The sequence below is a fragment of the Anomalospiza imberbis genome, chromosome 6, assembly GCF_031753505.1.
Source record: "Anomalospiza imberbis isolate Cuckoo-Finch-1a 21T00152 chromosome 6, ASM3175350v1, whole genome shotgun sequence".
Classification (NCBI taxonomy): domain Eukaryota; kingdom Metazoa; phylum Chordata; class Aves; order Passeriformes; family Viduidae; genus Anomalospiza; species Anomalospiza imberbis.
This window is the reverse complement of record NC_089686.1, coordinates 3,313,494-3,336,714: the sequence shown is the minus strand read 5'-3', so window position 1 is coordinate 3,336,714 and position 23,221 is coordinate 3,313,494. Positions and strand designations below refer to the sequence as shown.

At 41.5% G+C, this 23,221-nt stretch overlaps 1 long non-coding RNA gene across 5 annotated transcripts in view; it reads left to right on the top strand.

Moving 5' to 3' along the window:
* Positions 1 to 23,221, top strand: part of LOC137476576 (uncharacterized) — a 117,673-nt gene that overhangs the window by 7,757 nt on the left and 86,695 nt on the right. For 3 of the 5 annotated variants that reach the window (XR_011000441.1, XR_011000438.1, XR_011000437.1), the window contains exon 2: positions 19,442 to 19,628. The exons of the other annotated variants lie outside the window; for them this stretch is intronic. This is a non-coding gene — a long non-coding RNA (uncharacterized lncRNA). The remainder of the gene's footprint in view (positions 1 to 19,441; positions 19,629 to 23,221) is intronic. 5 annotated transcript variants of the gene reach the window in all.

Here is a 23,221-nt window from a genome sequence, read left to right as displayed (position 1 = left end):
AAGCCAAGAGTCTGGATGCTGTTCCTGCTGCTCAAAGACTCCTTTCCACAGATCACTGCTGGGGCCTTCAATGTAACTCCTGCCCCACATGTGGCCTGGGGTGACCTTATTCCTGCCTGGAGTAGTGAATGTGAAGCATGTGCTTACTTGAGCTGACTTATAAATTAAAACCAAATTAATTTCAGTCAATTTAAAAGTGGGGAGGCACTTTGTACAACTTAGTGGTTTACATGTTTAGGTAGCAGCATCTGCCTTCACTGTTTGTGTGTGTCTCAACCATCATCTTCCACAAAAATGCTTATTTCTAAAAAGCTCATTTTATTTTATTTATAAGAAATAAATATATTAATTTTAAAAGAAATTGTACACTTCTCATTAGCTTAAAATAATTTCTCTACTTTCTCTTCCTTTGCATTTAAAACAGATTTCCTTTTTTCCTTTGCACATATCTGTCCTAAAGCATTAGGCCTTCACATCCTGGGTGGAGGAGTCATACTGGCCTTTGGAGGCCAGTGAAAAGAAATCCCCACAAATAAAGCCACAGAGCCTGAAGGAATTACAGCATCATTCCTAGATCCCACTGCCTGCCCTCTGGGATCATTCTGTGTTTCTGTGAAAGAAGTCACAAAGGTGCTGTTCTTTGTGGCCCACAAGGATTTACTCAGAAAAACGACAATAAGGAAACTTAAAATGCATCAGAGTATTTGTGATCATAATTTGCTGTTTACTCTTTTCTGGTAAAACATGTAGATTTCTGGGTTTTATGTTGAAAATATCTACATCTGTGAAAATTTTTGACTGAATCACAAAAGACGTTTCATGCTGATTTTTTTTTTATATTCTTAGGATTTTATTGGTTGAAGTTCATTATTTTCTACTGGAAATTTGTCAGAAATATCTACCCTTCCTTGACATTTTCAGCAAGGGGAAAAGCACTATTTGGTCATTTTTAATATACTTTTAATATTTTCCAGCTATTCAGCACATTTTGGCTTTTATATTTTCATTGCAACCCAAAATCTGGCGGATGAGGAAAGAGCTAGGTACTCAAATAGCTGGAAGAGAATAGAAAAAAAGGCACTACTGAGATTTCCTTTGGGAATCTTCCCTTGCTGACAGGAGTTGAATCCCAGCTGCCAGGAATGTCATTGGTGCTCCAGAGAAACTGCACCCCTGGAAGGTGCCCAGAGGGAAAACCTTTCAGCGCAGTGCCTGCAGCTCACAGATCCTGCCAGCCTGCGAACAGCACCCTTGTGCCATGGGTTTTACACTGATATTCCCTTTCTTTTCCAGGACAACTGGCCAGCAGGAGTCACTTCAAGGTCTAACATATCTTTGCCTACTAATCTGTATTACTTATCCTTAAAATCAAGGAACCTTATTCCTATTTTTTTTTATTTTAAATCTAAATTGGCATCCCCAGAAGAACTGAGATGCTTTGAGTGCATATTGCACTGATCTCTGTTAGAACTTGTTAACTGTTTTTGATTAGCAACACTTCTCTCACTGTACTAGAAATGCTTTAATAAAAAAGACACTGTGTAAATCAAACAAACAAATAACCCATAAGCAAACCAAAGGTTTGTCCATTCTCATTGTGAGCCCAAGCAGGCTTTGGTCAAACACCTGAAATCTGGCATGAAAATTGTTCTGATATCAAATTGAGATCTTTTGGCATCCCTATAAAATTTTTCTCAAATCTGGTCAAGCTCTATGCCTCTCAAAAGATTTTTAGTTCACAGATGTTTAGTAGAGGATTTTTAGGGTTTGGCAGCCAAATTCCCCGAAGTTTTAATCTCATAATTCTTTTTCTTTGCTTCTAGTGCTGTCTCTCAAGTACATAGTCAGGATAAATAGTAGGAAGAAGCACTTGATGAGAATTCCAATGGAGAAAATGGGAGGGAAGTAGAGGTATCAGGAGACAACAAATGATCCAAGTAGAAGCTGTTAATTCTGTTCTCACATATCTGTTGTGAAGACAAGCTTTTTATCCAGTGTAATGTACTTGGATGTTTTGCCAAAAGAACCCTAGGAATGCCTGTGAGGAAATGGATAATTCCATATGAAATGTGGAGTTTAAGACCATGTACAGGACAAAACCTGGGGCTCGATGTAGAATGGAAGAATAGAAAGAAGTTGAATAACTGCTTGGTTTTGAAATCAGTGAGCATCTCTACAGAGAGCTCTCTCCTAGACAGCCGTAATTCTTTCCTCACAATGAGTGAAGTGCTGGGTTGGTGGAAAAGAATTGTGCATGATCCTGTAATGGACACCTGGATCAAAAAAGGGCTGAATGAAGTTTGTGGCATTTCCTAACTTTTGGATTCTTGGCATTGCATTGTCACTGTTGTTTTTATTTTAAGGCAGTGTTTGGATGTCATAAGTAAAAGCTATGCCTTCAAAGCCTGTATTCTATCCTTAGCCCCAGAGAAGCATTCCTAATCATTGTCTGAATTAGCCTAGAGGGGCTTGTTTGTCAGACTTTCAGTCAGTGACAAATTGTTCACAGCAGCGTTTTAGAAAACAAGCCTCATGCCAAGTTTACAAATGATCCTCCAAGAGCTTGGGACAGTCACTTCCACACTCGGAAGACATTTGCATGCAGAACTCAGGAGGTGAGATGTACAGTAATGTAGCTGGGGTGTCCGTGTGGATTTGAGTGGCTTTCTTCTGAAAACTGCATTTGGATTTAATGCTTGAAGTCTTCTGAAAGACCACATCCCATTTCCCTTGTAGTAAAAGGGCCCAGTCCCTTTGTCAGTGTAGCGGGAGCGCTAATGAGGGTCCTGGCTCAGGGCTGCCATCTGTAAAAGAGTTAAGCATATTCTGATCGTTGTTATATCATTATGGGCATACTTAACCCCACCGACTTAATGAGGAACATACAGCCTTAAAGGTAATCACATACATAAGTGCTCTGCTGAAAAGGGATTGATTTAAACCCGATACAACTCTGTAACTCATCCTGTTCACCAAGCACCCCTTCAAATTCCTTGCTTAACTACAGGGCGGGCATACACCTTGTGGACATGGCTTTGAGCAGCAGCAATGTGGAACTGAACTGCTTCTCCCAGAGCTTTAGCAGAAAAATATGGCTGAAAAACACCTGCAGAGGTTCTTGATCACAAGGGTGCTCAGCTGTGATCCACAGGCTGCAGTAGTGCTCACCCAGAGGATTAAACCAGTTTACAACCTGCTCCTTCTTTTCAGGTATCAACTCAGGAGCACCGATAGCATGCAGTGTTGGCTTCCAGAGTGGTTTGGATAGTGCAAACCCAAGGTCAGGACTCCTACTTTCCTTGTGGGGTTCCTGGACCTGCATTCCATGAGGTGTATGCTGCCAGATGTGAGCTCCAGGGCAGAATAGCAGGAAGGTGTAGGTACCATCTCTGGGAGAGTTCCTCTGGCTTGCAGTCTGCATCTTCCCAACTCTCCCTCCAAAAACAAGGCAACAACTGGGGACAACCTCATCAAACAGATCCAGCACGCATTTGTGGCTTTTTTTTTCCTCCAAGGGAATGCTGTGATCCTTAGAGGCTTTTCTGCATGCATGGAAAACTGAGAGACTCCAGGAAGTACCATTCCTGCTATTTGTGCGCCCCAAATCTTATAGGGGAAGGTCAGGAAAAATGATCCATCCAGCCAGAAAGTCTGAATACTATTCACCTAGCTTACTTCCTTGCCACGGCGAGACTGGCTTTACCTAGTTTTTCCTGTCAGTTTTGTGTTTATATAAGTTTTTTGTATAATTATTTTTAAATTATTACCCTTTTCTTAATAGTGTCTCAGAACAAAGGTATGAAATTTTCCTCCTGCCTGTTAATCCAAGGGCAGCAAGCACACTGTGTGTGTTGTATCACAAGGCAAAGACACATTTGGCCAGCAGACTGTGAATCCTCACGGGAAGTGGCACAAGGGTTTTCCAAACCTCAGAATTTTATGTTGAAAATAATTGTCTGGAAGGTAATAGTCCCCCAGAATGGACTAATAGCCTGTCAGGTTTCACGTTTCCTTGAGTCACTTTTGAATTCATAAAACATTCTGAAATACTCTGATCCAAATTTGGTGCTCAAAAATGTCAGCTTCATGTGGGATGAAGCTTTTCACTGCAGGTTTTATCTGAGGAGGATTCCTGTTTACCTTTCTCCCTTGGATTGCTGGAGACAACCAGGTGAGTCAGTTTGTGTTTACTGTCAGTACAAACTCTGTGAAAGCCCTAATGAGGCTGTTGGTGCTCTTAGTGTCCAGCTGCTAAAATACAGATGTTGTCCAACTAAACTGGATTGATCCAGATCCAGAATGGTATTTCCCTGGCAAGGTTTAGCATTCTTAATGCAAAGTGAACCCTCATAGCAGGGCCTCTTATACTGTAGGGTTTGTATTTTAATGAGGTAGATATTTAATCAATTTTAGGGTATACTGGTATCTGCCTTTTGCACATGTTTCAAATAACAATGAAATTTATCCGCACATGAAGTAATTGAGGCATAGCCCGATTTCAGAAGGGTGCACAGCCCTTACTGCAGTGTAATTCTAAGAGATTGGGGATCAATCAAAATGTTTTAAAATTAAGAGTTTTCTGCAGCTGGGACACTCCCAAGTTGAGCTACTTTGGTTTCAGTTTATAGCTCAGCTTTTTTTTTCCCCAAGTCAAATGGTTTATTGTACTGTTTTTTTAACTGTCACATCTGAAAATGAAAAGTATCTTTAAAAACCCTGATATCCTGTAGAGATCTAAACCCATACTGAGCTGTGTGACCCAACCATACCCTGAACTTTAATGGTAAGAAGTTTAAAATTGAAATCCAGGTCCATATTTCACATGAGTTCCTATCCTTGTATGTCAGAATTTGAACACCATATTCAGCTAAAATACCTTGGAATTTGCCTTTGCTTAACTGCTCTCACTTGAGTTACAGCTCTGGCAATTGTTTATTGCCTCTAAGCATGATTTTGGTGATTATTTAGAAAATAACCCTTATCCTTGTGGTGGTTCATACCACACCATTTGGTTTATATCTTATCTATAAAGGTTGAAGCATTTGAAATCCAGATATGGATTGTTGGGCCAGAACCATGGCCAAGTTTTCACAGGGTTTCTTTACAAAGCCTCTTACTTTTGTAATGCGTTTTCAAACTTTCTTTGTATTACTAAGTTTTCCTCTGATGTCCTGTTTCTGATACATTTTCTTGTGCTAACACCACATTTTTGGACTGGGAACTGTTCATTCTGGGAATAAAACAGGACAACTTTGGCCATCAAGGTCTCATCCAAGACCCATGGAGTACAATGGAGGTATCTCATTGCTTAGCAGGGCTTTATATGTGGTTGAAGAACAGGATAATCAAGTCATCAAGAGTAAAAATGAAGATAAATTGCATTTAACTGTAGTTAGACAGTTCATTTAACTGTGTCTCACAATGATGATGGTGGTTTCTGTGCTGGATTCTGAACTTTATAGTTGGCAATTTACTTGGAATCTTTCTGCTAACAAAGAGTCTCATCTGACTGAATGTTGAGTCTTAAATGCATTGCTCAAATATTCCTAGATGGGTTTCATGAGAAGATTCCAGGGGGGTTATTACAGGATTGGGTCCTGTAGTATGGATCCTATAACACACATACAAATGAAACTATATTGAAAGAACTGCATTGAACAGGAAAGCATAGTTTAGTTGTAACAAAACACTTAAAATGTTTCAGTAGTTTTTTGCAAGTTTTTACATGGTTTTGTATTAAAATTTTCTTTCCCATTTGAAAGAATTTACCTGGCATCCTTCTTATTAATTCAAACCGCTTTGAAACTGTGTTTCAGTGGGAAATCTTGACATAAGCCATGTGCTATATTTTTCAGAATTCCATCTCTTTCAGAGCACATTGCTGAGTGGAGTATTTAGATATAAAATACATATTTTCAAAATTCCTCCAGAAAGTTGTTTGTTTGAGGATGATGTGTGCGATTCAGAGATAAATTATAAATTACATCTTTAGATCTTGATTAGCAGTAAGCATAAATATCAGGTTCTGTAATGGGACATAGCAGCTGGCAGCTAGCATGACACTCAGTGCTTATCACTATTTCTTTCTCTCCCTGGAGTTATTATTTATTTAGTTTTTCTCCCTCACCTGCCTCTTACTCAGCCCACAATGTCCCACACAGGTTACACCACGGAGCAGGTGGGAGCCAGGCTGCCCTGGGGGCTTGGATTCCCTCCCTCTCCCCGTGGTGCTTCTGCACCCTCTCCTGCCTGCTCAGAACAGGATTACTTTTTGGAGCTCTTCTGTGCTGCTAAGGTAGTAAAGAGATGAAATTGGGGTCACTCCTCTCTGGATACATTCACCAAACCTTCCAGTTCCTGATGCACTGGTGGCTGTAGTTTAGAAGGACTTTCCATGAACAAAATTCTCTCATAGAATATTATTTGCAGGGTAAATTATGGTGTAGTGAAGTGGAGAAAAACTCCAAGCAAACCACAGCAAATTATTTAGCAAAATAAATATCTGGAAAAGTGATCTCAACCGTTCCCTTTTGTGCATCATTAATGGAAGGTGAAAACACATTGTCAAGTCTCTTCAACTTTAAAAAGGAAGAGGAGAAGTTCTAAAGAGAAGTTTTCCTCATCTGAAATATCTGACAGCAGCTACTGATTCCATACACGGGGAACACAGGGTTGGAGATGCAGCGTTTTAGAACAGAAGATTCTGTGTTTTGTCTTTTCTATCAATAAATGAAAATAGAAGCTTGTGGTTAGAATATGGCTTTAAGCGCATAGATAAGAGCCCAAGTAAATACTAGCACTCCTCCATTCCTGAGGGAAGTTGGTGGCCTGCCCATATAATTTGCTGATAAAGTCCCATCTGTTAAAACAAAGTCCTGCAGCACAAGTAATAAATTTCAGGCAAAGACCATTAGAGGTTATATTTGCATGACAGTCTTTGCTGAGCTTTATTTTAAACCAGAAAAAGCATGTGAAACTGAAATAAAGATTATAATATTGGCTTTAAATTAGCTTTACACTTTTGGAGGGCAAATGAGAAATCCTGCTCCCCTTTATTTCCCTGGTAAACAGTGTGGCATAATAAACTGTGAGGAGAATAAAGTCATAAGGAAAACTCTGCTTCACAAATGACATACGTAGAAAAACAGCAGATGTCTGATGAAGTAAAGACCCAGCTTATTGCCAAGTCTTTGGAAAACAAAATTAATTTCCTTTCGTCTTTGATAATGATGATGTAATGTAGTTAATAGGAAGAGCCTGCCATGCTCATGGAGTTATTAAAGAAGAAATGTTAGACATGCAGCAGGTCAGAAATATGGGTTTACTTACCAGGGCCTTTTTCCATGAGAGCATTTATAGATGTAGAGGAAAAAGAAAGATGATAGTGATGTAGAATGTTTCTTTATGTCTTACTTGAAGCATAAGATACATGTAATGAAACAAAATTTGTGAACGTCCTCTTAAGAAGTTCAGAATTCTAGTGATCAGTGCAAAGAAGAAAATTATTTTTGTTAGGCAGCTTTTCCTGTTGAGATATTACTGCAAGGAATATATTTTTCTAGAGTGCAATTAAAAAATAAATTATTTACCCCCTGATTTTCCCTGATAAGAGTTAAACCAAGTAAAGATGGTGGGTGAGTGGACATGGTACTGGCTAATTTAATATGTTGAAAATATCTCATCAGCCACAGCAACAAAACAGATTTGATTTTAACAAAACAATGTAGAAAATAGATGTGATTGTTTCTTTGCAATATCCTTTTTCAGTCGCTAGATGTCCCTGCCTGCTGGGAGGAACCAGGGGTGAGGTACCTGGGAAACAAAACAGGTGAAGCTCAAACCAAGGCTGGGCAGAGTCCTTGCGGGTATGGGATCTTGGATCATTTAGGCTGGAAAAGCCCTCTAAAATCGTCGAGTCCAGCTATTAACCCAGCATGACCAAGGTCCCCACTAACCCATGTCCCCCAGTGCCATGCAGGGAGTTGTCCTGTTTAGAGGTATTTTTGATCTTTGTGTGCACTTAAATGGTAGGAGGGGTAGTGCTGGAATGTATTTTTACTGGAGATACGGAATGAAAATTAGATTTGTTCATGAAAACTTTCGAGGAGCTACTTACTGGAATGGTTGAAGAAATCAAGCTTGGTTTGGCACAGCCTTGGTGACTCAATCTGGTCCCCAGTGATTAAAAAAATACAGTGTTTTTACTGTAACCATAAAGGTGCTATTTAAAATTGGAGTTTAATTGCTAAGGCATGAGAATAACTACAATGCACATGCATATATATACAGGCATGTGTGTGTATGTCTATATATCTGAGAGATATATGCATACACCCTGCCATCATTGGGGCTGATGTTTGTTTTAACAATATCCATGACAACAATCTCAACAATAAAGTTTTATATCATACAGCAGATTTTACCCTGTGTGACATGACTACGAGTAGCCCCTAATTAACTGGAAAGGTAATGTTGAAGAGGATTTGCATCTATTTCTAAAATTTCTCCCTTTCAGTGCAAAAGGCACATTTTGATGAATCTAACTGCTAAACTCCACGCTGGTGTGAACAGACACGATGCTGGAGGCTCGTTCTCATGCAGGTTGTAGAATTGGCTTTTGTCTTTCCAGTAAAAAGCCGTTTGCTACAGATGGAAGCCAGGACTCGCTTTGTGGAAGGTCAGCTCCAAGGAGAGCTGGGACAGATGTTGTTCCCTTGTCAGGACAGCTTTGGACTTTAAATATTTGACAGTTGAGTGCAGATCACAAGTACAGAAAGCAGAGCAAAACACTGCAGAAGTGATTGTGGTTTCCAATTAACAAGTGAAAAATAGTGCCAGAGTTGAGTGTAAAATACCAAACATAACTCTCCAGAGAAAAAGCACATGTGACTGAAACAGTTCCCTTCAGCTGAAATGTGGGCATGGGGACTGCTAAACGGCTTTTATTGTAGAATTTTATTTTTTGCATATATGGCTAAAAGTTTATGGGCATTTACTTTAGCTTTAGTCTGCCCTATTCCCGATTTGAGTTGCCACAGGTTGTTGTAAAAATAAAATTATTTTGGGTTTTTTTGAATACCTACAAAATTGTTACGGTTATTAAAACACACACAAGCTGATAGACTGCATGTTTATTAAGCTTGCATACTTGTCCCTTTGGAGCCCACCTGCCAGTGAATATATTGCTCCAAAAGAGTCAGTTAAAGTTCAACAAGTTAATTTTGTAGTGGATAAGTCATGCAGAGATGAGACCTGCTAAAATGCCATCAAAATGTTGAGAGCAATCATAATTTGCTTCACTAAGCTGAGTTTCAGCAGTGAATTTTATTGATGTTGCAGACTCAAGAAAGTATCTTGTCCTGGAAAGCTGCTTTCCTGGCCATGGAATTCCCAATCCTTTTAGGAAATTAAAAGCTGAAGATTCTTTGTCACGTACCTGATGAGCTCAAACCACTCTCTGTCCACCCACCTCCCCTCCCACAAATACTTTGTGGGTAAAGGAATTCCAAAGAATAATTTCTATTGTGCTGTGTTTGTTTAGATTAGGGGACCCAGGGTTACCCAGCTGAACAAGGGCTCTTAAAATAAAATGGATCCTTTGAAATTCTTACATTTGATACATATTTGGTCTAATTTCAGCTGGATAACTAATTTTTTTTTATTGTGCTAATGGGCTGTTATGCATATGTGGAAGCCATTTACTGTATGCCCTAGGTGGAAACAGACTCATATTTCATCTCTGAATATTTAACACTTAATAAGGTAACCACCTGCTTTTAAACTTATTCCAACGTATTTGAATGGCCTTTACTGCTCATTGTGAACACCAAGATTGTTTTTGATCTCCTGTAATGAAACAAATAACCAAACCAATTGAAGCACTAAATTAAAAAAAAAAATCTAGCCCCTCTATTTTTCACCAATTCAAACCACTTTATAATATTATAAATCACTTAGATGGAGTTCTGTAACTTTAAAAGCCAAGGCTACACATAAGTGAAAGTTTGTCCTTCTCACCATGACACAGTGAAACCACAGAGTGTGGAGTGGAGTGAGGGCAGGTGCTGAGCTCTGCCTGTTCCCTTCAGCCCTCACCAAAGCTGTGTGGAGCATTCCTGTTGAAACCTCAAACCAGGAGAAACGATTCCCTGCATCTGTTCCACTTTGCCCCCAAATTTTGTCATGGCTCATGAACCTGCATCTGGGGAGGATGAAATTGGCAGGGAGGCATTGCAAATGTGGCTGGAAGCCATATACTTACTCCTCACTTTGGAGCTGGCTGCTCAGGACTTCAGACAGCTTGAGAAGTCTAATTTACTGGGATTGGCATGGCTGAGGAACAGGATTCAGTTGGAGTGGTGGTTTATGTGGGGGAAGTGTTACCTTAATTCAGCATTTCCTGTTCCTCTTGGTTTTGCTGTCTGATTTTGATGATGACTATACAGGACAAGGACATGATTAATACCACATTATCAAGCTCTGAGGTGCCATCCTTCTTCAGGCAGTGCCAGCAAGGCTGGAGATTACCGAGCTAAATTTTCCTTCTGGGAATAGTCATCCTCTTGCCATTCCCTGGTGCAGTCAGCTGCCAGGTTAACGATCTGTAGGCTGCTTCAGTGCTTCAGTTCTGGTGATTATTTGCAAAAACTCTGCACTTCTTTCCAGTTTCAAAGCATGGCAGTGCATGGATTGTGTAACTGTGGGGAGAAAAAGGAGGGAGGACTGCCTTTGGTTTGCTGCTTATTGGATGGGTTGAGCAGTGCCTTTTTCCTATGGAAGGTTTAAGATGGGCTTAGATAGGAAGGTGAAAGTTCTTGTGGCTGGCTTGGGTACAGCAGAAAATGTTCTACTGCCTGGCAGCTCTATTTCCAGGGCAATAATCCTCATTTTAGTGTCAGCTGTGGCAGTATCCTTGAGATAGGAACTATGGAAGTGGCAGTAGGCTTCTGGACCAGTTTTCTTTAGGCTGTTTGGTCCCTTGAAAATAAGGATGAGAACTTCCTTCCGGTCCAGAACTCCTTTTATTCCCTTCCAAAATATAAAGAATACTTATGAAAGAGCTGGAGAGGGACTTTGAACAAGGGCCTGGAGTGACAGAAAAGGGGGGAATGGCTTCCTATTGAAAGAAGGCAGGGTTAGATGAGCTACTGGGAAGGAATTATTGGCTGTGAGGGTGGTGAGGCCCTGGCACAGGTTGTACAGGGAAGCTGTGGCTGTTCCTGGATCCCTGGAAGTGTCCAAAGCCAGGCTGGATGGGGCTTGGAACAACCTAGGCTAGTGGAAAGTGTCCCTGCCCATGGCAGAAGTTGGGAACAAGATGGTATTTAAGGTCTCTTCCAACCCAGACCAGTCTGTGATTCCAAGAATTTAAGACAGTATTTTGTCGGTAGCTGGTGTGATAGCAAGGAATCAACCTGCCCACAATTGATGTGGGAAAGAAGTTGTCCTACAGCCCTTGGTACCATCTGGAGGTTCTTTGTTGCCAAGGCTCCAAGTCCAAATGGGCTACAATGCCATAGCCAGCTGGGAAGTGAGGAGAGCATTTATCTCTGAGGCTGGGTCATCACATGGATGCAACACAGCCTTTTGGCTCATCAGAGATGGTAGAAAGTGCTGCTCACAGATGTTGCTGTGAGAGAGTTCAGTATCAGTAAGGAGAAAGAAACCTTCCAGAACACGGATTCTTCTGATAATCCATGAGCCTGTGTCCTCACTCTGAAGGAACTGCAACACTCCTTGGAGCCTTTCCCTCTACCCACAAGCCTAACCTCTGTCCTGCTGAGCCTTAGCCCTGGCCAGCTCCTGCTCTTCCACGTGCTAATCTTGGCGAGACACTGGGACAACGGAGTGTCTGTTGTGTTATCCTGGGCTGTAAACAATAGGCAGAGCCACGTGTCATCTCCAGGCTCTCTAATCCAAACAGTGGCGTGAGCACTGTGCGCTGTTGGGAGCAGTTTTGTGGAGTGCTCGGCATGCGAGGGGGACAAAGGGTGCTCGGCCTGCCAAATATCCCGAGCACAGACGAGGCTCAGACACGTGTGTTGGACAAAAGCAGAGCAATAGTGGCAGAAGGATCAGTAAAGCAGCTTGAGTAGTTACAGCCACTGGTTTTCCTTCTTTTGATGCAGAGAATAGAGAATAATGTTTTTAGGAGAATGGTTCCCCTTTGGGGGAGCTGGTGGATGTCAGAAAAGGGTGATAGCAGGGAGGGATGGCCAGAGTCATTGATGATGTTAGCAGAAAAAGACTGTTCTTTTGTTCATACTTCCTCTCTTTGTGTAAAACTCGGGATTTTTGTGAAGAAAATAATTTCTGTGATCTCAGAGTTTGCTCTCCACTTCTGGACTTTACCAGGGCTTTTGTGAAGCAGATGAGTTATTTCAACTCCTGGGTCATATTGAGCCTTTTTACCCTTAAAATGAAAAAGATTAAAATCTGGTTTTTGTACAGCAGAGGTTACTAAAACAGGGAGAAAACTTTGTATTTTTCCTGGGTTTTGAAAGAAATCTGATATGTAATATTGAGGAATTTATTTCACCGCTGTGCCTTTCTTTAACCATCTGTAAAATGGGAGTGATACTGGCTCTGTTATGTCAGGTGTCTCAGGAAGTGTAGGACAAACGAGCCAGGGAACAAGCCAGATGCCAATTGTATAGGAGGATCTTTCAAAACCCTGAATCTGACAAATCCTAACTGCACATGGATCTGTCATTTTCCTTCGCTTCCAGTGTCAACCCTGTGCAGAATAATTTGAAGAAGTTCAGGGCTCTGAGGGAGCTGAGGCCCTGACACAGGTTGCCCAGAGAAGCTGTGACAGCCCCATCCCTGGAAGTGTTCAAGGCCATGTTGGATGCAACCTGGTCTAGTGAAAGGTGACCCTGCCCATGGCAGGAGGTTGGAATGTAATGAGCTTTAAAGTTCTATCCAATGCAAATCATTCTGGGATTCTATGAACCTGAAATTCTGCTTTCATAAGAAATATGTACTTCATTGTAAACTTCCAGTGATGGGCTAAACACAGCTTCACCACTAAGAGGTTTTTTTCTTGGAAGGGTGAAGAATACACAGACTTTGTAGCTTTAGCTGCCACTTATTTTAAACAATTCATCCCTGTCTATAACAGGGAACAAATTATTTTGAGCAGTATGACACTTTGCATATTTTCAGTATATTCATCTTCCCAGAGAAGACAGAGCTTGAGCTTTTAAAGCAAGAGCATTCAAAGCACAGTTGTACTCTTTAACAGTCCTCCTGTGCCCTGGTTTCATGCCCAATTATCACCTCTCTCTTTCTTTTGTGGGTCACAGAGAAAGCTCAAAGCAATCCTCATGCTGGGCACTGGCAGTGTGTGGGATCAGCATGCAGTGACTTGCTGTGGATACAGCGTGGAGCAAAACAGGTGAACTGGTATCTGCTACTTGCCTTTGCTGGGTGGCAGGATTCCTCACAAAACCTATATCCAGCAAGAGTTAATTGGATTCTGTATTGAGTTAGATGTGATGCATCCCAAGACATAGATCACATATATTGTCCTTTTCTGCTTCCTCTGCTCTGTCTTCCTCTGCATCCTGTAAATGCTGTAGGAGAGAGCCCTTAGTGATGTGCTGCTAATGCTCCGTGTGTGTTACACAGACTCTTGGTGCAGGAATGCTGACACAAACAAAAAGGAGATAACTTGGAAATTCTATTGCTCCATTTATGTTATTATTGTAGTTAATGGTCTGTCAGCATTTCCATTATAAATCCCTATTTTCAGGGTTTTATAACTCAGCCGTAAAAATTCTCTCCAGGCTGAATTTGGCATGTGTGTTTTCAGACTGAGAGCACATGTGTTGTTTTTTTTTAACAAGTTTTTTTTTAAAAAAAATAGAACTGCATTCACAATTTTTAAGATATAGAATTGCCAGGGAAAAAAAAAAACCACCAACAAAAAATAGGTGATTGGTTGCAGATGCTTTCTTTGCACTCATATAACTCAAAAATTGCTGAGTTATTTCAGCTGTAATTGTGGGTATGTGTAAGGTTAAAATGGTGGATTTAGTACTATTCCTTTCTTTATGGTGTTGGTATTTGACAAGCAAATAGAAAACAGACCCCGATACTGTATACACCACGTCTAAGCTGACCCGGGCGTAAACTGACCTCCCAAACCTGCCCCACGCTCCCCTCGCCGAGGCCACGTTGTTCCAGCGTCAGCCAGGACGGGGATGCTGCAGGAGGAGATTGGGGACCCCAGTTCAGATTTTGCTGGGTTTCTTTGCCTTTGCTCCATCACTTCCAATAAGTATGTGCCAGTCTGTGGCTTCAGAGTCCAGAATCCCTGTCAGCCAGGTGGTGTTAGGAATAAAGAGCTACAATAGACACGTGTTCCTCACTCTGAGGCCCAGCTTTGTCCACCTTGTTTACAGAGGGCCTGCCCTGTGTCTGAAATCACCCTGGAGAAGTTTACACAAAGATGAGTGTAAACCACATGTTTTACACCAAAGCATCTGAAAAGAAAAGAAACAAGGGGAAAGACCAAAAGATTATGTCTGAATTCTTTGCTGTCTGCACACACAGATTTTCCTTCTGTCCTCTCCGCAGTACCTTCACTTGTGTTCATTCACCATGGCTGGAACAGAAAAGGGTGACCAGCCTCCAGAGACATTTTATTTTAGAATCTCCGGTTTTTCCAATTACCCAAATGAATTGATTACCTCAAGAACTGACTCCAAGAGCAGGCTGCAATAGAGTCCATAGATTTTTAATTTCTCTTGCATGTAGGCTGCTTTCTGCATAATATTTTACTGTGCATAAAACCATTTCATGTCTTCCCAAGAATGAACAGTTCCTTTCACGCTAAGAGAAAGTGTGCAATAATTGTAGCAGTTCCATGCCATAGTGATTCCTGCTATTACTGTACTTTGGCACTGTAAAACCAGTGGTGTCTATAAAAGTGTGTCAAATAATGATTATGGAAATTTATAATCTGCTTTTTTTTTTTACCATATCAGATAAATCTTTTGTAAGTGTTCAATTCTTTACATTTTTGCTATCCATATTGAATTTTCTCTGTGATGTTTTTAACATCCTGTGATATATAACATCCCATCATATCTTAAACATTCCTTTACATCAGTATGAAAGGTCATGTACTTGGACTGTTTTTCATTTCATGAACATCTGGGCTTATGAGATTAACAGAACAGTATAGCATTGCCTTCTTTTTGGTCTCTTTTATTAATAACTTGTGAATAACACTTGTCTTCTACCATGTGGATTATACTTCTGTTGGGGTAATTTCCTCACTATAGTAATGGCTGCTAGTTAACCCCTTACTCCCAACTGCTGCTGCTACCAGCTCAGATGTATTTCTTTTATGTTCAGATGTATAGTCCTGTGTGTTTCCATTGGGTGGGAACAGGTCATTTCCCTAAACACAGGCATCTCACACCATTTCCACATAAGGAATCCCACCTGGCCTCCAGCTGTCACTCTGGAGAAGGCCTAGGGCTCCTGTAGGTCTTCTGGTGTATCCCCCAGCCCTGTGCAGATGTCCCTGAGGCTGAAGGTGTGTTCAGTGGCACTGGGTGCCTGTGTTTATGTCAGAAAGTTATTTTTATATCTGTGGTATTCACAGTCAGGAATTGGGGTCCTCCAACAGTGCAATGGGATGGCCCCATGATGTAATGGTGAGAGAGTTTAGACAAGGGTCTGGAGTGGTAGGGCAATAAGGGAATGGCTTCCTAGTGACAGAAGGCAGGATTAGATGAGATATTGGGAAGGAGTTCCTGGCTGTTGGGGTGCTGAGGCCCTGGCACAGGGTGCCCAGATGAGCTGTGGCTATTCCTGGATCCCTGGAAGTGTTCCAGGCCAGGCTGGATGGGTTTTGGAGCAACCTGGACTAGTGGAAGGTGTCCCTGCCCATGGCAGGGAGTGGAACTGGATGATCTTTAAGGTTGTTTCCTACCCAAACCAGTCTGGGATCCTGTAATTTCTCATTAACAACACAGGAATGAGAGTAATTAAAATGGGCGACAGTAAAGGCTTTACCTGATTGTGTGGTGATTTCATGTTCTACAAAGAACACACAGCCAGTCATATGGGACATGACAGGTGATCTGAAATCATCTAAAAGGCCATAAGTAGCTTTTCTATGTATAGAATCACAATATGGTTTTCGTTGGAAGGGGCCATAAAGACCATCTCATCATTAATTAAATCTTTTACTGGAGTTTAATTGTCAGAAGTGTGGAGGAATTGGTTCGGCACCTGGAAACAGAAAAACATTTAACAGAGGACTACAAACCTGGAGACTAAAAGTCTCCATAGTGTGTCACCAGTCTTTTAATCCCTTATTTCTTTTTTGTCTGTGTATTTATTGTGTGTTTTGTGGCTATTTTGTATCTCCCACAGCAATTCCATGAGGTTTGGCCACAAGATGGCATCTGATTTCATAATCTTCTTTTAAAATATCACTTTTTTTTTTTTCCTGCCTTGGTGGAGTAATGCCCAGTTTTCCTGCAGCAAATTATAACCTACTTTCCTTCTGCCTTAGGGAATGCCTTCAGGGGAAAATGCAGTAGGATTTTCCATGGCATTCTTGGTTGGAACCACCAGCAGAGATGATGGGTGACAGTTGCTGTGAATCTTCTGCTCAGTAATCCCAATCCTCCACCCTTCCAGGGTGTAACTGCTGCCTCTGTCATGATTGTTGCATGGTAAATGAGAACTGACACAAAAACCTCAGCTCATTTCATTTGTGAAATGATCCAGAGTCCCTCAAAGCTGTTGAACAAACTCTCACTGACATAGAGGAAACAGCCTGAGCCTCTGCTTACAGAAAAATATCTTACAATTTTTAAAATTCTAACTAAGCTGCCCAAAGTTAGGAGTTATGTGTTTCTTGTTTTCTGCTTCAGAACATCTCCCATGTCCCTGCATTTGGGGAATGAGGAACAAACAGATTTGAAGGATGAACAGACAATCCAGCCAACTCTTTTGAGCCGACTGGGAATTCTGCTTCTGCAACGGCAGGAGAAATGGGTAACTGGGATTTATCAGGGGATCAGACCTACAGCAAATTTCAAGAGTTGGTTCCTGGAATGGGAGTTGGATTAAGCAGTATCTTAATTTGCAAAGGGAGATGTAAATTATTCAAGAATTATTCAAATAGGTTTAGCTTAACTGTGAAAGCCAGTGATTCAAGGCAGCTAAGCACTATTTAGATAACATTCTGTTTGGAAACTACTGGATGATGTGAAAGAGGCCATTTTACCCTTTTCTAAGGAACTTCAGCAAATAATAAAATTGTGAATTGCTCTGGAATATTTTATCACAGCTGACCTTCCAACGACTTAGAGAAGGCAAAAAGTGAGAACCATAAAGTTCTTGGTGGCTTTTGCAAGTGTTTATTTGTTGCAACCCTGGCTCAGAAGCTCCACACCCCTTTGATTGCTGGAAGCTGGTGAGGTTCAGACTGAGCTGTGCTATATTTGGCCTGTGTCCTGCATTCACAGAATCCCAGAATGGTTTGGGTTGGAAGGGACCTTAAAGCCCATCTCACTCCAGCCCCTGTGTGGACAGGGACACCTTTCACCAGACCAAGTAATTCAGAGCCCCATCCAGCCTGATCTTGAACACTTCAGGGATGGGGAGTCTACAACGTCTCTGAGCACATTCTTCCTTCAGTATCTGCTACTCTCTCCCCTCTTCCCTCCCAGGGACAAGGATGAACTCAGTAGATTTTGGATCTGACAAAGTGGGCAGTTTCTGTGCTCTTCCTTGAGCTGCTTTGGCTTGAATCCTAATTGACATCTATGATTCTGTTTTGGAGTTTGGAAAAGTGTGTGTGTACAAAGACTTCCATTCAGAGCCACACCGTCCATATCCTCTTTACTGGACAGCCACAGAAACCATTTCCTCTCTGTTTTGCAACAGATTATTGAAATAGGAACTGTAGCACCTGTGTCCTTGGCTGATCAAACAAAGCAATGCTAGAAGGTGCCCAATGCACTTTATTTTTTTATAATAACAACTCAGTAGGATTGTTCCAATCCAGCTGGAGAAAGAAGCTTCAGGAGCATTGCAAAACCAAGTGTCCTCTACAGCTCACCAGGAAGGACGTTAAGGACTCTTCTCAAATTACAGACTACAAGGTAAGAACCTCTGTGCTGGGCTGGAAGAGCATGCAGGAATTTCAGAGATGGGTGGAACTACCCAGGGAATGGGGGTCTGTAGGTCATGGTTTGTCCTCATGGCTGCTGCTGAACTGATAAATCAAGAAAAAGGGAAGATTTATCTATGCCATCTGGTAACCCTGTATGAAAGGCAGAAGAAAAGGTAAATTGATCATAGAATCATGGAATTGTTAAGGTTGGAAAAGACCTTTAAGGTTATCAAGTCCGACCTTCAACCACCACCACCATGTTCACCACTAAACCATTTCCTCCAAGTGTTCACAAAAGAGAGATGAGCACCAGGCAAAGTGATAATGCCTGAAGCAGTGAAAATGATCTTTAAACAAGAAGTTTGGCAAAGAGTGGAACAATCAATCATGGTCCCTGTATGGGTGTGTATCATTGGATTTTCTGAATGAAGTTTTTCTGTGTTTGGGGCAAAGCTAAAGCCTCTTTGTCCTATAGATTCCTGGTGCCTGGTGAGGGCCGAGCTTGTCCCAGAGGTTTTTCTCAGTGGTGGGACATTGCCAAACTCTCATAGAAGAGGTACCTTCTTTTAAAAAATTGAGTGTCTTTAATTTCTCTGAAACCTCTTCCTCTCAGTCCAGGCACTAATGACTGAAATGTGCAAGTGAGGATGTTTGTGGAGAGGACAGACCCTGTATAATCAGAAAGCTGAGCTAAACCCTCTTTTTAAAAATGAGATTTTAATACAAGCTCTGTTAACTTCATTAAATGTCTCTGCTGATACTTATCCTGCCATCTTAGAGACTTTTCTTTATTTCTATTGCATTCCACAGAAGCAAGGAAAGGTTGATGTCTTATTTTTCACTGGGATGACTGGAACAGAGAAATTTTAACTGAGAAGAAAAAGCTATTTAAGTGTATAATTCTGAGCAGTAGCTTAAGGTTCTGAAGGATCTGGATCCAAACAATTTGCTCAAGATCACATTGAAATTGCTTATCAGAGTGTGAGGCCTGACTTCCCTGCATCTGGACGCCCATTTCTTGCTGGAGACAGAAACTGCCCTGCACAGCAGGTGGGGTGGGAAGGATGTTGGAGCCAACTTGCTGCAGCTGCTCTCCTGCCCTTCTGCCCTGTCACAGCCACGCCAGCTGTCCCAACAAGGTGCTTGTGGGTGTCCCATGCCAGGCTAATGGAGCAGGGCTATTATAAAGGGTGTAAATAGCAGACCTTTGCTAATTCTGCCTGCTATCCAGTGCTTCCATGAGCAATTTTCCTAGGAAGCTGACAGGACTGAAGGCTGTCCCATTTTCCACAGGTATTGCTGGATCCAGGAGAGGATGTTTGCCGAGTCTGTAACTTTGCACATTTCCATTCTGCCTGATCCTCCCTTCAGCTCTCTGCGGTTGAGAAGTCAAGAAAAAGCTGCTGTTAGCAAAATTTGCTCTTGTGCTGAGATTTGGCCTGAGGAACTCAAGGGTGTGTTTTGGTGAGGTTTGCTTCAGGTAATTATTTGCTTCTCGGTGCACTTGGTGGTACTAAAGCTCTATGTGAATGAGTGTATTTTCAAAGAGTTTACATCTAGTCTAGAGAATATTCCAGCTAACAATTTATTTTTAAAAGAACTGACTCTCTTAGTGAGAGGGGCTGTCTTTGTTTGGCATGGAGGAGTTTCAAACTCTTCCACTTCAGGTCTTAAGGAAAGAGATGACTGCAACACTGAGGAGCTAAGGACAGCTATCCACTGACACCTCCATTTTCAGCTTTCCACATCTGGTTAAGTGCATTATGGCATTTTTGCTTTTACATATGAATCATTAGCTCTTGGCTGCAGCCTGTAGGAAAAAGAGACAGCAATTTTCATGTGCCTGTCCATATTCTTATATAGAAAGGGGATAATATTTTTCTAAAATACACTGTGCGAATGTTGCTGTTACTTCTCTCACCTAAGTATCTTCAAGTTCTCTGCACATTGTAATCAAACCAGCTGTATGACGAGACAATTCAAAGAATAAGGAGAAATACCAGATCAGCTTCAATTTCTTTTATGAATCCAGGGAGAAACACATATTCCTTTCCTGCTAAGCAATGGGAAGTTCCTGTTTTATTCGGATGCACTTGAAATGTGAAGTGGGACTACTGTTTATCCATACTCTTGTTTTTCTGCTAATGTGCTCAAAATGGGCTTTATTTAGAAAATGTGCTTTCTTCAGCAGAACTGGAGTCTTCATCTAAACAGCCTTTCTCAATCTAAGCAGGATAGTAAGTGGAAACGGAGGTTATTCCTCTATTAATCTCCCGTGTGGCTCAGTAAAAGCTCTGGCAACTTCTTGTGTGACTTTCCTGTGTCAAATGGGAAAAAAATTTTATACTTTCTAGTCCTCACTTCTGTACTTCAGTCCCAAGCACAAATTTCCTTTGCTGTCAGCTGCCACCTTTGTTCCCTTTGAAGCACCATCATGAAACCTGGGGAGATTTGAGCTGTATTTTTGTGCTTTGTTGTCTCACCTGCTCCAGTTCCGACAGCTTGGAACTGGCGAGCAAGGCAGAGCAGCAGCCTTCTGGAAAGGCTCAGACTTGAGAAATCTCTGGTAGCTCCTTGGCAAAGCCACCTATCCCCAGTGTCTGAGTGACTTCCAGGCACTCCTGAGGTTCTCTGAGAGTGCTCCAGTGATCCTGGCTTGCTGCCCAACAGGCTCGCTGTGACAGAGACACTTTCTGCCATCTCTCCTTGATCCACAAAACCACCCCAAAACAGCTGCTGCAGAAAACTGCAGCTTTTTTTTTCTGTAGCTTATGTGAAGACAGAGCAAATCTCACCCCTTTATAAGGAAAAGAGGCTTTTTGGGTGTCAGAGAGGAGTTTAAAACCTGGGATAAAATTGTGTCTCAGTTATGAGTCTATTCAAGGGATGGGAATAGTGGCTCTATTTCTAGAAGGAGCATTTTCCACTGAACCTGTGATTCCATAGCAGTTTAAGCCAAAATAAATTGGTGTACTGTGGTCTAGTGCTACCCCTAACCTTGGCTTGCACATTTTCACTCCCATCTCCTTCCCTCTCTGTTCTGTGCCTGCAGCTGTGGATGGGGCAGGGCTGCTCCCTACATGCAGGGGGGTTTGCAGGGTGGCAGGAGGGCAGGGCAGAGGTGCTGTGTTTCTATAACACCCAAAAGCTAAGTCACCACCTGGCCAAAAATTCTGGGAACTTGTGGCCTGCCTTAATCAAATGCACATGTCCAAACAGGAAGCCACTCAGTGCTGATCTGCAGTTCCATGGGCAGCCTGGGATGGAGAGTGGAGAAGATACTGTGGAGTATTTTTCCTAGTTCTCCCACTAATTTATGCTCTTTCTGACCTTTGGCAAAACAATTTAATTTGCAGATGTCCAAACTGTACAATGGGGCTATCAATACATTTCACCCCATAGGAAACTTGCTCAGTGACACACTGAGGGCCAAGATCCCTGGATAGAAAGTGCTTCTGTATAATTGCTATAATTATGATTTTGTTTGTTATTGCATGTTTGTAAACGTGGGGCAAGAAGTCTGAGAAAATACCATAAATCAAGGAAAACTGTCCAGAGGAAATAGATCCTTTGGACAATACTTTTACTCTGGAGTTTGTAAATATTAGAGTCCATATTAGAAAAATTATTTTTCTGCATTCTGTTGTCACTGAAACTGCTGGAAAAACAGAGTGACATCTTGTCCCCATGTAAAAATATTGATATAAAAATAAAAATGGCTTATAAATAAAAATAAAAATGTAAACATTATAAAAATATAAAAAATATTTTAAAAAGTAAAAATATTGAGATCAAAATAAAAATGGCTTATAATTATTTCCACCTTGATTCTTTTCTTCAGAGGAAAAAATAGAGTGTTACAGGGAATCCAGAGCATTGCCCTATTTGTGCTGTGCTGCATGGGGCTAATTGAAAACTGAATCACAGAATCATGGAATTATTTGGATTGGAAGGGACATTAAAGATCATCTTCTTCTAACCCAAGGTCCTCAAGATCCAGCAGAGAAAAATAAAGTAAGGGGAGCTCAGCCAGGCATCTCTGCTGGTCCCAACTCTTGGAGTTTATCAGAGTCTAGACTCAAGTCTGGGCTTTGTGACCCTCATGAGAAAGGCAGAACAGGTTACCAATAATGGAAACACTCAGAAAAATGTTTTTGCTTCCTGTTTAAATGTTTCTGCTCTCGCACATGTGCAGCCAGGGTGTTTCCATGGGCAGCACTGCTGGAAGTCTGCTTCCTCCTCCTGCATCTGGGCTGACAGTCAGGAGTGAAGGCGGGAGACCAGGTTGACAAAGAGCTGAGTATTATCCTGAGGATAAATGAGTTAACCCATCACTGCAAACACTGTGCTGGCGGATTTTAGTGCAATTAGCTCCACAAATACCAAGACATGCAGTCTGCAACCAGACTAAAAGGTCTCCTAAACAATTAGGGGACCACGGCCCCATGGACCCCTGTCATGCACATTAATGTCACTGGCCTTAGCAAGGGGAGGGGGGGTGTGCTTTGATGCCAGGGGAATCCAGGGTTTGACGGCCCCATAAACTTCGTCCCATTTTTGGTCCCACGACTCAGTGGCATTTTATTTACTGCACCTAATAACATTTAGTCAATAAACACGTACAGGTTGGAGAGAAGGTCTAGTGTGAGCTTAATTACCTCAAGTCTCCGCCTTCTCTTTTGTTATGTACATCATGGATACTTGACAGCATTAACATTCCTGGAATTGTATCTGCCATCCTTTGTAAAAGGATTGAATACTACGCATTAGTTCGGGCTCGTGGGGCATTTGTGTCTCCAACAACAGCTTAATTATGGACATTGTTTACTAATCAGTATTAAATTGACAGACTATGAGGGCTAATCTGGAGATTAACACAATAGCTTGTTTTCATTTTGTTCTTCTAGCAGTTTATTGAATGCAAGATTTAAAACAAGACCCTTTTGTGAGCTTTACCTTCCCCATCACTGCTGTGTGAGTGGAAAGATCTGTGCATTTCCTTTCTGTAACTTTAGAGTTTGGGTACAAACATTTTGCTCAATATCTAAGAACAACCATAAAAATGTATTTGTT